Source organism: Limulus polyphemus, unplaced genomic scaffold, assembly GCF_000517525.1.
Source record: "Limulus polyphemus unplaced genomic scaffold, Limulus_polyphemus-2.1.2 Scaffold751, whole genome shotgun sequence".
Lineage (NCBI taxonomy): Eukaryota > Metazoa > Arthropoda > Merostomata > Xiphosura > Limulidae > Limulus > Limulus polyphemus.
The window spans coordinates 336843-345431 of NW_013666361.1; positions in this window are offsets into that span (position 1 = coordinate 336843).

Genomic DNA, 8589 nt, shown 5'->3' on the forward strand with positions numbered 1-8589 from the left:
GTTTTTTTGTTGTTGTTGTTGTTGTTGATCTTATTACCTCCGCCACCAAAGGTAATGTTGCCATCCCTGTTTGTGTGTATGTGTGTTTGTCAGCAAGATTTCTCGAGAACGGCTGAATGGATTTGGACGAAAGTTAATATATATTTGGACTACGTTCCCCACATTCGAAGTGGTTATTTTTTAAGGTCAAAGTCACGAAAATCCAAAAAAAATCCATATCTGTTAACACGGGGACCGATTTTTCACACTATTTGTGTTCTGTAACTCAGTCGAAAATGATCGGATTTTGATGAAACTTGATGGACATATGTAGAATATTATTCGTCATTGTCCTGACAAAAATTTCTGTACCCGTGAATAGCGACGGACATACGGACACATCTGTGATTTTTTTGTTGTTTTTTAAAGAGCCGAATATGATCAACGTTGAGTGGCAGAGGTATGCATTCTACTGAGTGCCCCTCAAGTTATTGTTATTATTACACGTGTTTTCTTAGTATCATAAACTACCGTCTTAACAATATTTAGAAACGTATTACAGAACTATGGTCTAACAATATTTGGTAACTTAATATACATATCTGGATATAACACTGTTTAATAATATTTTACGTTTAACAAATCAATAAATCCGATAAAGAAACATATAGTTAAAACCGCACATGCAACAGAGATATCAAAATTAAATAATAGGTTGAACAATCGCCAAGTTTTTGATATTTTTATTTAAAGAAGGTTGACGTTTCGAGCTGGCGCTCTTCGTCAGATCGTACAGCTTACGATAAAAATATAAAACTTGTTGAACCTATTATTTAATTTTAATAAATCCGATAACCCGAGCTCTTCCGAAAGTTAGACCCTATTTCTTCATGGGTAGATTCGAAAGGTTTACTTTATGAATACGCTTGGAGTATGATATTTCTTGTTTCATTTATATATTTATTACTAGCTGGATTACCCGTCCCCTGGACAGAAGTTATGTAAATTCATGATTAATGAAAGGTTATATTAGGACATGAAAAGTTACTTGCCTTATATGTAATTGTAAAAACCGTATAAATGCCCATAAATACCGCAAAACTGAAAATTTGTATGAATCTCCCCACGGACCCATTGAATTTTCATACAATATTTGGTGAAGATCAATCTACATGACGTGAGGTAGTGGTAAAAAAAACGCCCATATAAACTGCAAAATGCAAAACTGAAAATGTGTATGTACCTCCGCATGGACCTAATGAACCTCCATACCGGTTTTGGTGAAGATCCATCCACACCTTGTGAAGTAGTTACATGGACATTCAACAGACATTATTGTATTATATTCGAGCTCACAGTCTAACAATATTAAGTAACGTACTGTTGGTGATTTAACAATATTCAATAAGTTATTACCTTTGGTCTAACACTTGTCAACGTTGAAACACACACCTGTACAAATATATATATACACACACACATACACAAATACACATACAGAAGCATAATCTACTATGAATACAAATTATTTAAAATAACTTCGTACGTCATAAAGAAATTATTAAACTTACTAGTAAAACCCTTTAGTGACAAACTGACATGAAGATGTTAATTTAAAAGTTCCAGTCTAATCGTCTGTTTGTGTCGGTGTTTCGGTCGTTGTGCAGGACCAGGGAGGGTCAGGTTCAATCCAGACCTCTTCCTCCCTCCTTACCTATTGTTAATAAATTGTCGAAATGTTATGAAGTTATTCAGGAAGTCAGAGCTTGAACACTAATGTAGAACACTGATTTTATTTCCCTCTTCAAGACCATGTCCATGAATAGACTGTCTATAGCATTTAATGCTAATTTACTATTTCTCTTCATTTGGTCGTATACACTCACAAACATTTCCATAGTAAAAAGTCACTTTGCCACTTGAAAATAATTATCAGTCGCGTATTTTACATATAAAACCCTTTTAAATACACAAGTGATACTTGATTCTGAGCGATATCTCAAGGTCTAGTGCAGGTGGACTTTTTCTTATAATAAACATTGAGTGAGGAGAGATACTTAAGGCTATCATCATCACGTATGATATAGCGATTTATCGCGGCTAGCGAGTCATTTTTATCAAAATATTGGAACGAGCAATCTACAGGTCTGTCTTTGATTGGTTTGTTTGGGTGTTTATGCGTGAAATTAATGTTAGTTGTTCTTGGTACTCTGTAAGGTGTGGTGATTATTCCGTTATGTAATGTCTGTAATTTCTTGATGTATGTTGGTGCTACATTAGTCTAAGCAGGACAAGTATATTCCATTACCGGTCTAATTTATTGTTTGTAAATTTTGATTATATTTTCTGGTGTGATTCCTGTGTTTTTAGCTGTTAATCTCTTAACTTAGTTTGTTCGTTGCCATGTCTTATTCCTGATTTGAGTGATATGATTATTCCACGTTAATTTTGAATTATAAGTTATACCAATAAATTTTGCCGATATGACGACATTTAGAGGAACTCCCTTTAAGTATATTTTAGAAGGATTTCTTAGTGTTTTAATTGATTTTGAAAATAGAATAAGGTTTGTTTTAGGAACATTTCTTTTTATCCCGTGTTTTTGACAATATTCGACAATTTGATTTAAAATGAACTGTAAATTTGTAGCTGCAATCGGGGGAGTCGCAGAGCTCTTCCAAATCGCCACATCGTCTGCAGATTGTGAGGTTAAAGTTTAATGGCATATCGCTTACATACATAAACTTATAAACGCTTCATATTCTAGAAATGGGGAACTTAAATCATACTTGAAATATCGCCTACGTTTGTAGCGAATGATGTGTATATTATGCAAAGTTTGTTTCATGATATTAAATATAAAAAAGGGAAATTAAAAGTTATTGTAATTTTATTTTATTCCCTGTAGCGGACCATCATGCTATATGCCATTAGTGACTTTATGGGATTACGTTACACAGAACGTCGTTTCATTGATCATTGTTTGGTCAAGTGGCCTGGGAGGATCAAGTACAACTTGGATCTTTACCTACCTCCTTGGCTGTTGACAGAGCTTTTTGGTTTGAATTTCGCGCAAAGTTTCACGAAGGTTATATGCACTAGCCGACCCTCGTTTAACAGTGATAGACTAGAGGGAAGGCAGCTAGTCAACACCACCCACCGCCAACTGTTGGACTCCACTTTTACCCACGAATACTGGGATTAACGTCCCCACGACTGAAAGAACGAGCATGTTCGGTGACGGATATTCGAACCCTCGACCCTCAGATTGCGAGTCGAGCGCCCTAAACACCAGGCCAGACCGACAGAGATTCTTAAATCAACAGCTTGATCCCAATTACAGCTTTACCAGCAAAATAAATAAAAAAGAAAGTGAAATAAAAATCATGACCTACAATCATGCGTGTTGTGATGAAAATGATTAATAATCTGTTGGTTGGGCATGGCAGGTCGCGAGATAGAAACCCGTCACCGAATTCGCTTACCCTTTTAGCATTGGGAGCGTTCTAATGTAACAGTCAGTCCCAGTGTTCTTCAGTAAAGAATAGCCTGAGAGTTTCCTTCCATCTAGTCTATCACTACTAAATCAGTAACGGCTTTGTAGGTTTGAGCGAAATTCAATGAACAAATAAGTCTATTAGTTATGTGAGTATACAGGACTCGCCATTTTAGAGACTACCAATTATATAACATTTTACTATCAGTTCGAGTATTAGACTGGCCTTGAATCTGCAAGTTAAAATTGGAGAATAGAACATTTTGAATTATTTCGCGAAGCATCTTGATGTGACCTGCTAGAACCAGCGAATATGACAATATCAATCCAAACTGGTGACGTCATTTTTTGGTCTGGAAGAAGAAATGTATTTGTAATTAATGGTTTTAGTATATATATATATATATATATATACACACACACACTGTGCTTCTAATGATCAGTTGTATCCTTTGTTTAGCAGTTTGTATTCCGTTTGATAAATTTGGGCAGTCATGCTTTAATTCTTTTATCTGTCCAGACAGATAGAAGAGTAAACGACTGGTTACAAAAAACGCCAAATCTAAACTTACTGTAACATACAAATACGAATTGAGATATGTTGCTTTAAAACGAACTTCCGTTGTTGCTAGGATAATGCAAATCTCTGATGTTTCTACGGTTACATGAACTTCTGGAGTCGCAACTATAGTATTCAGGTACAATGATATTTGACAAACAGTTATAAATATGCGAAATACAGCAGGTACCAGAAATGCTTTGCAGATAATAAATTGAACGCAGACAGCAAGGGAAAACAAACAAACATGATTAAAGAATATAAAAATATTTATTTAAGATAATAGTGTTTGTGTATTTACTTCACTCACTGACCAGCTTTTAATTTTTATTGGCGGCCTGGCATGGCCAGGTGGTTAAGGCACTCGACTCGCAATCTGAGAGTCGCGGGTTCGAATCCCTGTCACACCAAACATGCTCGCCCTTTCACCGTTGGGGACGTTATAATGTGACGGTCAATCCCACTATTAGTTGATAAAAGAGTAGCCCAAGAGTTGGCGGTGGGTGGTGATGACTAGCTGCCTTCCCTCTAGTCTTACGCTGCTAAATTAGGGACGGCTAGCGCAGATAGCCCTCGTGTAGCTTTGCGCGAAATTCAAAACAAACATACAAGCAAGCCTTCGATAATAAGTTTAAATATTAAGCTTGCTGAATATATCACGATACTTTTAAAAGATCTTTCCTAATATCAAAAGATCTGATCTTTCATTCACTTTTATTACTAGTATTGTATAAAACGTATTTTTTCACTCGTCATAAACACAGTTTATCCATAAGAACGAAAACAGTATTGATAAATAACCTACAAACAATTCTTGATTAATTTATATTTGCTGTTTTTTTAATTTCAATTTCAATTTTTAATTTAATTTTAGTTGCTCGCATGCTATCTGTGTTAGACTAAAGGGAAAGTAGCTAGCCAATATCTCCTACCGTCAACTCATGGACTACTCAAATCGAGACTTAGGATTTGACAGTCACCCATATAACTCACCTACGTCCCTGCGATGCGGGGCGCGATTTGTTTTTCTTTATTATTATTATTATTGTGGTAACGGGGCGCTAACAACGGCACCTTAATTCCACAGTTCCGGCACGCTAACCACTGGGCCACGCTTGGCCTTGGAGAATTTGTAACATTAATTATTAAGTAACCTGAAATTGTAACATTAATTATTAGGTAACCTGAAATACAAACACGCCTACTTTTTTGCTTTTTTCAAATGCTTAAAGATGTCGAAATAAAATAGCTCGTTTCAGTAACTTTCAGTTGTTACATTCTAGAAACAAGATTATGCATGTCTTCAAACTGTTGCAGTGCAAATGTTTTACTTGACCAACTCCAAGCCTTCCATTTAAAAAATAAGTAAAGCACGCTTTAATATCGAGTTATTTTCTTTGAATTTTATAAGAAAGTATGTAGTTAATCTAGTTTGAATAGACAAAGGAAAAAGAAAAAATAGAAGCCTCGTAAATAGTATATAAATTCCATAATAGTAACCTTGTAAGAATTAATAGGTGTTTTAATGACCTCTGAAAGAATTAATAGCTATGTTTAATAACCTTAAAAAAATGAATATGTATATTTGATAACCTTGAAAGAATTAATATGTATGTTTAATAACCTTGAAAGAAAGAATAAGTATGTTTACTAGCCTCTAAAAGAATAAATGGGTGTTTTAATAACCACTGAAAGAATTAATAAGTATGTTTAATAACCTTTAAAGAAAGAATAGGTATGTCTAATAACCTCTAAAATAAGAAAAATAAGTGTTGTAATGACCTCTGAAATAATTAGTAGGTATGTTAGATAACACCTCTGAAAGAATGAATAAGTATTTTTATTAACCTCTGAAATAATTAATAGGTATATTTGATAACCTTAAAAGAATTAATAGGTGTGTTTAATAATCTTGAAAGAATTAATATGTGTTATAATTACCCTTGAAATAATTGTTTGTTTGTTGTTAAAGCATAAAGCAACTCAATGAGGTAATTGTGCTATGCCCACCACGGGTCCCAAAACCTGATTTTAGCATAATAAGCTATGAGACTTCCCGTTAAGCCACCGAGGTCTTAAAAATATTAATAGGTCTTTTAAAAACTAATCATTGTAGGGTGATTCTGAACAAGCAAGCCTGTTTTGCTATATTTCATAATTAATAAAAGATGTTTTTAGGAACAACAAAACTACTGAAATCATATAACCAGAGATCACTAACAAGACTACAGAAATCATATAACCAGAGATCACTAATAAAACTACAGAAATCATGCAACCAGAGATCACTAACAAAACTACAGAAATCATATAACCAGAGATCACTAACAAGACTACAGAAATCATATAACCGGAGATCACTAACAAGACTACAGAAATCATATAACCGGAGATCACTAACAAATCTACAGAAATCATATAACCGGAGATCACTAACAAAACTACAGAAATCATATAACCAGAGATCACTAACAAGACTACAGAAATCATATAACCAGAGATCACTAACAAGACTACAGAAATCATATAACCGGAGATCACTAACAAAACTACAGAAATCATATAACTAGAGATCACTAACAAAACTGTCTTAACTGATTATGGCACGACACCAATCTAGACAAAATAATCTCTGTAATAAGAATGAGTATCTGGAAACGGATAGCACAAAGTGAGCTCTCATGAATGTACGCTGTGAAACGCATCTCTTGCCTAGAGTGAGCACTCCCGGAAAATTGCATTAATTTTAGATAGGGTATGTACAAAGATACGGAACAAAAAATGTATTAAATATTTTAACAATCACTAAAACAGCCAACCAAGAGAATCTTTTCAGACAATTACAAATGTAATTATAAATAAAGAATGGAGAGAGTTTGGCGCGTTTTAAGAGTAACGGACTCCAGTCAGTCCTGCGAATAAATGTTAAAAATACCCACATCACGAGGTGCTACAAATGGTTAGGTATGAAAACAAACACAGAAAACTTTACCTTATTTCGTGATCTACAATAAGTTATGTGTATTTTGTACATTTATGTAATTAACAATTGAAAATAAGTAAGATTAGTTTCCACTTTTCAGAGATCGTGATTGAATAATTCCACATAAATTGATAGAGAACAATCGTGTATTAAAATAAAATCAAAACATTATGAAATATGAGGACTCATTGTTTGTTTGTTTTGTTTTTTTGAATTTCGCGCTAGCCGTCCCTACTTTAGCAGTGTAAGACTAGAAGGAAGGCAGCTAGTTATCACCACCCACCGCCAACTCTTGGGCTACTATTTTACCAACGAATAGTGGAATTGACCGTCACAGTAGATATATTCCCATATATATATAATAATAATATTTTATTTAGCCTACTATGAATATCATGAACAAACACGTAACACGTCCAAACATGTTTTCACACACATAATCTACTCCCCCTCCAAACAAAATGTCATAACTATTTTTAGAAAGTGGGCGTGGTTTATTATTTTATTACGTTCACCCGGCAAAAAAAGAAAAAAATTATATAAATATGTAAAGCAAAAACAAATCTATGTAGAAAGTTAATCGCGTCAATAGAACACAGTTGCTTGAAGTTAGCTTTTCCAGACGTGATATACTGAATGCTATTGTTGTTTTATTGCAAAGCCCAACAATGAACTATCTGCACTCTGTCCACCACGGGGAATCGAACCCCGGATTTTAGCATTGTAAGTCCGTGAACTAAACTAAATGTGTCACAAACTTGAATGATCTTGATAAGGGCGAAAGAAGGATGCTCAGTTATTACTGAACTATTTGGATAACATTTTATATTTTGGTAATAATGGTCTATTTTACCAACGAATAGTGGAATTGACCGTCACATTATAACGCCCTCACGGCTAAAAGGGTGAGCGTGTTTGGTGGGACGGGGATTCGAACCCGCGACCCTCAGATTACGAGTCGAGCGTCCTAACCACCTAGCCATACCGGGACCATCTACCCAATTTTCCCTCAATTAGAAGAAGAATGAAAAAGAAGGGGAGAAGGGCAGATGTGGGTGCTCTACCCCACAACGTCCCACATCTTAACTACCTTTCATTGTCTTCAGCCAAGTGTGGTAATGAATAATATAATATGAAAATGAAATAAAAACAATAAGAAAGAAATAATTAAAATACAATATATCAACGAAGGAAGACAACAAATCTGTCCACGAAGTTAGCCTTCCAGCCCCCAATGTGATGTTCGGACATAATTACCACGGTTTTAAAGTACTGCTATACTAAGCCTAACCTAAATTATTAGCATAGCTTCTATTCTCCACTCTTCCATGCTACTAACTGGATCTTCAATGATTCTAAAGAGTAGCAGGTTTATATAGGAAAGGTGATAAAACTACATTAATCCACCAATGTAAGAAATGAAATGTCCAAATAAGTAAGCCTAATTATTTCCCCTCCAATAAATTTTAGAAATTATTTATAATTGTGTATATTATAATTTTGCTTATCGCTTTTTTTCAAATTTATGTAAACACTTTTTATATTTATTAGAAATATTTAAAGTTTTTTTTT